Source organism: Nicotiana tabacum, chromosome 20, assembly GCF_000715075.1.
Source record: "Nicotiana tabacum cultivar K326 chromosome 20, ASM71507v2, whole genome shotgun sequence".
Lineage (NCBI taxonomy): Eukaryota > Viridiplantae > Streptophyta > Magnoliopsida > Solanales > Solanaceae > Nicotiana > Nicotiana tabacum.
This window is the reverse complement of record NC_134099.1, coordinates 2,203,572-2,213,605: the sequence shown is the minus strand read 5'-3', so window position 1 is coordinate 2,213,605 and position 10,034 is coordinate 2,203,572.

Here is a 10,034-nt window from a genome sequence, read left to right as displayed (position 1 = left end):
TGGCTTAGGCATGTGTATATGTAATTTATAGCTTGAAGTTCTATTCTTCCTTAAATGTTAATTAAAGCACTTTGTTAATCCCGTCTAGTCACAGAAAGATCATAGACTAGCCAATATGTTTTTGACATGTTTTACTTTGTCTTAAATTCTCGAAAGATGAGGTGTTTTTAAGCATGTACTATTGTTAGGTGTTTCTTATAATCAATGTTCAAGTTAAATTGGTTAGAGTAAGCATGATGTAAAAAGAGGTGTTTGAAGGTTGATAGATTTTAACATAGTTCATTAAGTTCGACTTTCAGGTATTGGAGTGAACTAATTTGGTTTCCAATTTTAATGAACTTTAATAGGTTAGTCAAGTATACAAATTTAGCGAGTGAATATGCATTTTCTCTTTTAGCAGGTGAGTTGGGTGGTAACAATTTGTTAAGTAAAAAGAGATCTGTCCATGCATTTTAATTTATTAATCAAAATTATTATTTTGTATTTTGCTGGCTGCTCGTTTTATTTATTTATTATTTAGAGTTTCCTTAGTTTAGTAGTGTATTACTTATCCATTAAAAAGGAAGAGATATGGATCATTTAGTTTTGAGAAATTTTCATAAAACACTATCTTTTAGTGGTAATTAGCTATCTATAGATACCATTTGCTATATTACGGATTGTAGATACGTTTTGTGTTGTTATAAGATGTATTAGATGTATTTAAGTTACTGTATTCATGAATACAATAGCAAAAATAGGCGTGAATCAGGGAAGTCCAGCTAATCAGTTGTTGTATTCGAGTGTATTCAACTGTATTCATGGCATGAAACATGAGATTACAGCTGGACAGATTCTTGTATTTGACTGTATTTACGGTGTAAAACAATGGATTACACTGTTTTTAAACGGAAAATATATCAATTAACATAATAGATTCCTAATATGACTCAACAAACTCAATTATAACACTCAAAATTTGTATTTTCGGTTGTAAAAAAGATTCTCAACCGAAAATACCCCAAAACATAGCAATCTTCAGAGAAATTATATAATACATCTGAATACATAAATTATATTAATTAAAAAAGCATATGAATACATTCATGGTATATAGAGAGAGTGTGAACAGAATAAAATACATAAAATACATAAAATATAGCGGGATACATTGAAATACATTGAAAAAAAGACAGTGAATACAATGAACTACATGGAATACAACGAGATACATTGAATTACAATGAATAAAAGACAATGAATACAATGAAATACATGAAAATATATACGTTGAAAATACATTGAAATATATTAACAGAAAATCAAGTTGCTCAGCCCCAAACTCTATCGTCTTTGTTCAAGAACAAACCCTAATTTCCGGCAAATCCGCCGTCGAGCAATGGTGGCAGAATAAGGAGATGTTAATCACCATTAACGAGTAGATGATTAACAACTTTTGAAGCAGCAACAACATAAGCTTCATATAAATCAAACCTGATGAGGATGTGTGATAACTAGGGATTTTAATACATTTTATACTCCTTCTTGCTTAAGTTTTGATTAGTAATTTGTACAAAATAGTCCCAAAAGGCTCACAAGTTGTGCTTGATTGCAGGTTTGATCAACAAAGTGACAAGATGTCAAAGATCAACTCAAAATGAGTGAAACTTGCACAAGTACCAAAGACAAGACAAGCTCCGGCAAAGCAGGCCCAGTGCGGCCAGACACCATTCTGTGTGGTCCGCACTAGGAGATTCAGAGAGGTTGATTTCCAGGCAAAGATGCAATGCGGACGCACTAGGTTTTGTGCAGTCCGCACTGAAGGCAATGCGGCCGCACTCGATTTAGTGCGGTCCGCAAAACCCAAGATCAGAGAGGTGCCAGATTTGAGGATTGAAGCCTATGCGGTCCGTGGTCCATTTTATGTGGACCGTGCTAGAAGACCTGTGCGGTCCGCAGTATCATTTTGTGCAGACCACACTGCTTATTGTTCTGAAAGCTGAACCTCAGGAAATGCGGCTGCACTACATTTTGTGCGAACCACATTGCCCCTTGTGCGGCTGCACTACATTTTGTGCGGTCCGCACTGCCTGGATACAGAGAGTGGGTAGTCTGAACCCCACCTCTGTGCGGACCACATGGACATTTTGTGCGGTCCGCAGTGGCCCCTGTGCGGCCGCACACCATTTTGTGCAGTCCGCATTGGGTGACTTCTGCAACATGTCTGCAATTTTTTCTCCCATTCTGCAACACTGCGTTTCACTGTCTACTGATTCTAACAAGTTTACTTGATTGTGGTTGCAGACAATGGTGAAACAACAGGGTAAAGGATCTAAACAACATGGCAGAGGTGAATCCTCCTAGGGAGGGAAGCAAAAAATGATAAAACTCACTTCCCAAGCTAGGCAAAACATCAAAAACATGAGGAAGATGATAAAAGCTACTGACAGAGCCATTGACATGTCGGGGAGTGAGTACGAGCCCTCCCGGGAGATCTATTCGGACTCTATGCCAGAATACATCCCTGACTGGCCGGAGAGGAACATGCTGAGAGACACACCTCCGGCATCCCCCGCTGCACAAGCTTCCATAAACATTTCTTCTAGGTCGTCTGAGGGCTCAGGTGAAGGTAGTGGGGAATACTCCACCTCTCCCACAACTTCATATCTGGAGAGGGTGCAGTAGGTGATGAGGAAGAAATAGGGGGAGAAGAGGAAGTAGGAGAAGGAGGTAAACCACAGGTGGGGGGTATTGCTAGAACTAGGAAGGTAGAGGTGTGGCAAGACCGATTTGTTAGTGAGGTAGCATATCATAAATTCCGGGAATGGTGGTCGGTGAGAAAGTTGATCCCGGAGAGGAGTTTTGTAGATAGAGACTTGCTACCTCACAACCCCAATGTGAGGAGGCAATTTAGGGAGAGAGTGGGCTGGGAATATTTTTTGGATGAGTGTGGGGATACCAAGGAACACTTGGTCAAGGAATTCTACACCAACGTTGTCCACATCAAAAAGGGCTCCAAGGTGACCAAGGTTCGAAACCTGAAAGTGTTGTTTGACGGGAAGACAATAAACGATTACCTTGGCTTTAATGAGGAGGATGAGACCATATACATTGCAAAGATGGAAATGGGCAAGGAGGTCCGTCCCTGGCTAGCACAATACCTAGCAATCTCGGGTACCACCCCTGACTGGTTGACTGCACGCGTCAAGATTTTGAGACGTAGTCTGAATTTCGAGGCACGGAGGTGGGAGACATTTGTATATAGCAGATTGGACCCCACGACACATGACAACTCCCTACCTCTTCACCAAGCAATTTTGGTGGTGTCGATCATGGCGGGGTACCCAATAAATGTGGGGAATGTGATGTCAAGAATTATTACAATTGTGGGTGCTGAGCATGACAGAAACTACCCGTTCCCCAGTTTTCTCACTATGTACTTCCGGGATCTGGAAGTGGAAAAGAGGCCCTTCGACATCAAAGTCAAAGCGAAGGCCCCTTTTTCCTGGTATAACATGTAGGGGGTGATAACCCCAAGAGCAAGAATTTCAAAGGTACAATTACTGCTCCAACTGGCCAGTCTGAAGAGCCAGTTGTGGTAGTGACTCCTGCTGAGCCTGCCTCTACTTCCACTGCTATCCCTCCTGGTCCATCCACCTCAGCGGACCCGGAGATTCCATCCTCCCGTGCGCATCATATTACTGCCCACCGACTGAGCCAAGCACTTTTTAGTATCAACAACTGGATGCAGAGTGCGTCCTACCACAAGGAGATATTGGACAACCAAAAGAAAATACTCGACACTCAGAAGGTACTGACTGAGGTAGTTGATTCACATAGCAAGGCTCTCAAGGAGCTTGCTCGGGAGTACAGGAAGCTGAGAAAGACACGGGCATCCAAGGAGTCCGTGAAGGAGTTAAGAGCTAATGTTGACAGACTAAAGGCAGGTCGGCTGCCTTTAGACTTATTGCTCTAGGACCCAGTACCCGCAGCTCATTCCTAGCCAGAGCAGTCACAAAGGCCTCCCAAGAGGAAGAGGATGATTCCTAGAGCGGATGATGCAGTCATCCAGTTGGCCGACCCACCGGAGGCTTCCTCCAATCAGCCACAAGATGCACTTCATGAGCTGTCCAGGCCCAGGTCCCAGTAGCACAGCAGCAGGTCATCGGGAACTAGTCTGAGGCTCCCGAGCATAGTGAGGACCCTGGGACCACTCAGGAGCCTATGCAGACAAACATGCCATAGGGAGTCCCTATACCCTTTTTCCTTTCTCTTTTGATGCTTTATTTGGTTTAGTTGGCATTGGGGACAATTCCATCTTTCATTTGAGGGGGTAGGACCTACATTCGGATGGTTGTATATATTTAACATTTTTTATGCTTTCTTGATTTTTCATCTTTGGGTTGTATATAATTTTAATATTTCGTTACATTTATCGCACTTTTATTTTACTTTGGGTCTGTATATATGTTACATTATACATATTCATCCCATCTATTGTATATTCAAATCCCCTCTTGTATATATTCATTCTACTTTCCGCAAATTTTTTGTTCTTAGCTTCTTATTTGTGATTCATAGCTTCTTATTTTTAAAGTTTGCAATAAGCCTTTGGTTTTCTTAATGCCAAGGTTCTTTCCAAAGGAAGATTTTGTGTGAACCAGGTGGCTCTTCCCAATGATGGATGGCGTGACAACCTTCTTAAAGGTTTGAGTCCGTTTTTCTTTTTGTTTTTAGTAGTTAGTGTCACACCTCCTTTTTCACCCGCGCCATCGCAAAGGGACGTAAAGAGAGTTTTTTCAATTAAAAGACAATCGAAATGAGATTTTATTTAAAGATTCAGAGTCGCCACTTGGGAGATTTGTGGTGTCCCAAGTCGCCGGTTGAATCCCGAATCGAGGAAAAGAATGACTCTGTTTAACAGTCTGCGCACCAGAAATCTGGATAAGGAATTCTGTTAACCCGGGAGAAGGTGTTAGGCATTCCCGAGTTCCGTGGTCCTAGCACGGTCGCTCAACTGTCATATTCGGCTTGATTATCTGATTTTATACAATTATGAACCTACGTGCAAATTTAACTGTTTACCGATTTTGTTATTATTTATTCAAAGAATTGCAATGTCGTGAGAATGCATCTCGAATTGCGCCACATAAATGTACCCGCAATTTTCGATACGTTCCAACTTCGTTGAGATTTGGATTTGGGTCACATAAATGTGCACCCGAGTTTAAGAAAGTAAATAATTTAAAACGCCGGAAGTGACTTGCGCGTTGTTATCTTTTGGGGAAGGCCGTGGAATTGGCTAAACGGCCCGTCTCTAAGTTTAAGTATTTTAAAATAAATATTTATTGAGGGCCCCGCAATTTTGTATTTTTTATTCGGCGAGGCTCATCTCATTTTTTATTCAAGGATATTCTAAAGCGACTATGATTTTCTACTTTATTCATCTTTTAAAAAAGAAATCCTAATTTATTCACTGAGATTATCCAGATTATTCAAACGTGCTTAACAATTAGAATCGAGGAGAAGCCATATTTACTTATTAGAAATTAATGAAATAGTGATTCCTAGAGTCCTAGTTTAAGACTCAGAATACTTATGTATTAGATACTGGAAACACGATCGTGAAAACCCGGTTATTTTTAGGTTGATCCGAACTAATATTACTAATTGGCATTAATGAACCTGCTATTGAAATAGAGAACACGATTATCATATGGATTCAACTTATGCTACCTAAATCAAATTGACCAACTTATTGATCAAAACTTAACAGACTTGACCATTGCTTCACTGACTTATACTCAAACACTAATATTAATTTGGGAGGACCATTTGAGTTCACATGCCAATCAAACTAAAAGAAACTTACTCATGAGAAATGGTTTAAGCCCTGAACTAATATTAACCGTTATGTCAAAATTCCAACTACTGAAGCACGTTTGGCTTAGAAATGAACTTGATGTTGTCAGTGCCTCATGCTTTCAACTTGGTTGTAATTTTAAACTGCTTTTGGTTCTTAAATTTTAAACAGCCAAATGCTCAACTAAATAAATATTAACCATACTAAGTCTAAACCTAGAATAACCATAAATCAACAGTCCAGCAGCCTACATAGTTCAATTTAATCAGTACAGTTATACACCCCAATTAATTACAGCATACAGCAAACCAAACTACATAAGTTATATAAAAACATAATGAAATTATGAGGACAACGGATCTACGGCGGAAAACTTCAGTTTCATTTTCGCTATTCCGACAGGAGACAATACATTGAAACAGTCTGAGATGTGTACCTGGAAATCGAATCAAATAGAAAAGGAGAGGTCAGCAGCAAGTAGTCAACTGGTATTCAACAATCAACAAGCAGCAGTAACGGGCAGAAATCAACAACAGCCCAGAGCTTAACTCGACCAAACCAGGAATAGTATGAACCCAGTAGAAACCAAAAAAAAAGAACACCCAAACACAACCTTGACCAAACCAACTGGTATTGAATTTTGATTCAAACAAACAGATCCAAAATGAATTCTGCCCCTGTATATCTAGTGTCCAGTGTGTATATCGAGTGTATACTGCTCTCTCCGCCCCCCTTCTTTCTTCTCTATTGTGTTCTATTTAAAGACCAAACTCGCCTCCCTCTTTTCAGATTTTCTCCTTTACAGCTTGTATATCCTCCCACATGTATCCCTTTTGCCTTTTATCATTGTGCTCCCATGTTATTATGTTGTGTTCCCCACTAATTATTAAACAAATGCATTATTTTAATGGTACATTAGTACTTAGTAAACAAAACACTCAAACTATCCATTTCTTCATGTTTTCAATTCCCAAATTACCCCCTCGAATCTCTGAAATTACTATCCTAATCGTTCAACTAAGGTCTTGGGAGTTTTAATTAGTTATAAAATGAGGCAAACATCACAGTGCAGATAAATATGAATGAAAACAATCAAACAGTAAACACACACTGGAAAAAGATGAAAATCTGAATTTTTAGCACAAATTAGAAACAATTCAACTATAAGACAATCTGACTTCTAATGCTCAGTTGCGATTTTTTATTATAACTAAAAGAAAAATGAAGCATTCAAGCCACTGAATCACAACAAATAAAAGCAACCTAAAATCTAAAATCATACACTTAAAGACACAGACTATAACAACAATAAGACTAACAATTAATCGATTGAATTACTCAAACGAACATTGGAGTATTTAAACTAACAAGAATCAGAAATAGAGGCGGGATATTTACTGGATTAAGAACCTATAATTAAATTAAATTAAAACCTAAAGAAGAACCTAATTACAGCTTAACAAAGATAATCAAATAAAAAGAAAAGGGAGAAACTAAGAAGAACTTACTGGTTTTCGGATCCCACCAGCATGCCTTTCGAAATTGATTTCCAGTTAGTATTATCTGTCTATTTCGTCAAAGATAGGCTTATAATACTAACTAGAACTCATTCGACCCTGGCAGCCCTCGAAACAGTCTCGAACCGTTCGATCCCTAGATCTGCCATTCGACGAGTTTTACTCGGATTCGGGATGAGGAGGTCAAAGGGGATTACTCGGTGTTAGTTTGGGGCTGATTGGGTAGGTTCACGTTTTACTTGATTCTTCGATCGAAGATTCGAAACAGGCTGGGATGATTCAAGGTCAAAGGGTATAGATTTGGACTGAGGGGGTCAAAGTGGTTTAGGGGTGTGAGTTCGAGGGCCATCGAACCTCAGGCCGCCGGGTTTTCAGGCAAAGGGAACGAGGGCGGCTAGGGTTTGGTGGGTCGTTTGATTCGTCTCTGAAAGAGACGACTGGGGGGGGTTGGAAATGAGATGGGGTAATGGGTCTGGGGTGTTCTGGTATATTAGATTGAAAGGGTTAATGTGAGCCGTTGGATTACAAAAATCTAACGGTTGTGATCAAACCCAAGCGAAACGGGGTCGTTTCGTTTAAGTTCTGGGGCGGGGCGGGTATAGGAATGGGTAAAAGAGAGATGATCTTGGCCGTTGATGGATTGGGATGGATGACTAAGATTGGATGTGACAGATACGACGTCGTTTAGACGTCGCATTGCCAGGTCGGTTGGACCGGGTAAGAGGGGTATTCGGACTGGGCCTGGACATATTGTTTGGGCCTGGTCCGAGTTTATAAACTCTTTCTTCTCTTGTTTCTTCTTTTTTTTTCTTTTTTAAATCCTAATAAATTGTAAAGCCAAAAATTAGCTTAGAAAATACTAATTAACCCTTAATAATAATTATCACCCAAAATTAAATACAAAGACAATCACACAATTTGACATTAAACACTAAAATGCGAAGTACGTTATTTTTCGATTTTTTATTTTCGTAAAACAAATTACTGTTTAATTAATCCTAAATTGTAAATGCAAATGCAACACATATATTTTTGTATTTTTCATTACTAAACATTCATAGAAAAATGCCAATAATACAAGAAAAATAAAACAAAATTCACAACAATTGCAAACAAACAAAATTATTTTATTTTGAATTTTTGGGAGTAGTTCTCGTAGGGCAAAAATTACGTGCTCACAGCTGCCCCTATTTGTCCGAAAACACGAAGAGTTTTCGTGCAAAGATAAAGTGAGCGGATACGAGCGATTTTTGCCCGTTCGGCTACTCCGTGCGAAGCATTTTTGAAAAGATTTAACCGAACCTTTGCTTCAAAGGTTTCCTACATATCCCTGGCTAGAAGGGAATCAGGTTAATGTAGTTCGGGAAGTTTTGGTAGCTGGGACTACCATGGGACTGTGATTTTGCCGTTACTGCTGTTGCATGCTATTATTACTGCTTTCCGACCTCCTTATTACACCATGCTGAAAGAAAACAAAAGCTAGACTAAACTATAGTCCATGAATTACAAAATCTTATCTAGATCTTCAGTCGTTCTCTTGTGTCTCTTGTTGCTTTGATGTCTCGGTGACTAATGTTTCCTTTGATGTTTCTTTCTTTCTGATTTGTCTTGTATTCTCCCTTGACTGCCGATCTCGAACTGCTTATTTCCTTCTCGTGAGCTTCGCATTATTTTTCATCGAATCTTGAACTGCCTTCCTCTGCTGGGGATTTTTTTGTTGTTGTTGTAACACTCTGCTTTACTGACTTCAAACTTTAATGTATTCCTCTGTTATATGGGCGGGCTCCCAACTTCAAAACTTGAAATGTAAAGGCTGAAATGTATTCCTCTATTATATGTGCGGGCTCCCAACTTCAAACTTGAAATGTAAAGACTCAAATGTACTCCTATGTTATATGGGCGGGCTCCCAACTTCAAACTTGAAATGTAAAGACTAAAATGTACTCCTCTGTTATATGGGAGGGCTCCCAACTTCAAAACTTGAAATGTAAAGACTGAAATGTATTCCCTTGTTATATGGGCGGGCTCCCAACTTCACTTGAAATGTAAAGACTGAAATGTATTTCTCTGTTATATGGGCGGGCTCCCAACTTCAAAACTTGAAATGTAAAGACTGAAATGTATTCCTCTATTATATGGGCGGGCTCCCAACTTCAAAACTTGAAATGTAAAGACTGAAATGTATTCCTCTGTTATATGGGCGGGCTCCCAACTTCAAAACTTGAAATGTAAAGACTGAAATGTATTCCTCTGTTATATGGGCGGGCTCCCAACTTCAAAACTTGAAATATAAAGACTGAAATGTATTCCTCTGTTATATGGGCGAGCTCCCAACTTCAAAACTTGAAATGTAAAGACTGAAATGTATTCCTCTGTTATATGGGTGGGCTCCCAACTTCACTTGAAATGTAAAGACTGAAATGTATTCCTCTGTTATATGAGCGGGCTCCCAACTTCAAAACTTGAAATGTATTGACTGAAATGTATTCCTCTGTTATATGGGCGGGCTCCCAACTTCAAAACTTGAGATGTAAAGACTGAAATGTATTCCTCTGTTATATGGGCGGGCTCCCAACTTCATAACTTGAAATGTAAAGACTGAAATGTATTCCTCTGTTATATGGGCGGGCTCCCAACTTCAAAACTTGAAATGTAAAGACTGAAATGTATTCCTC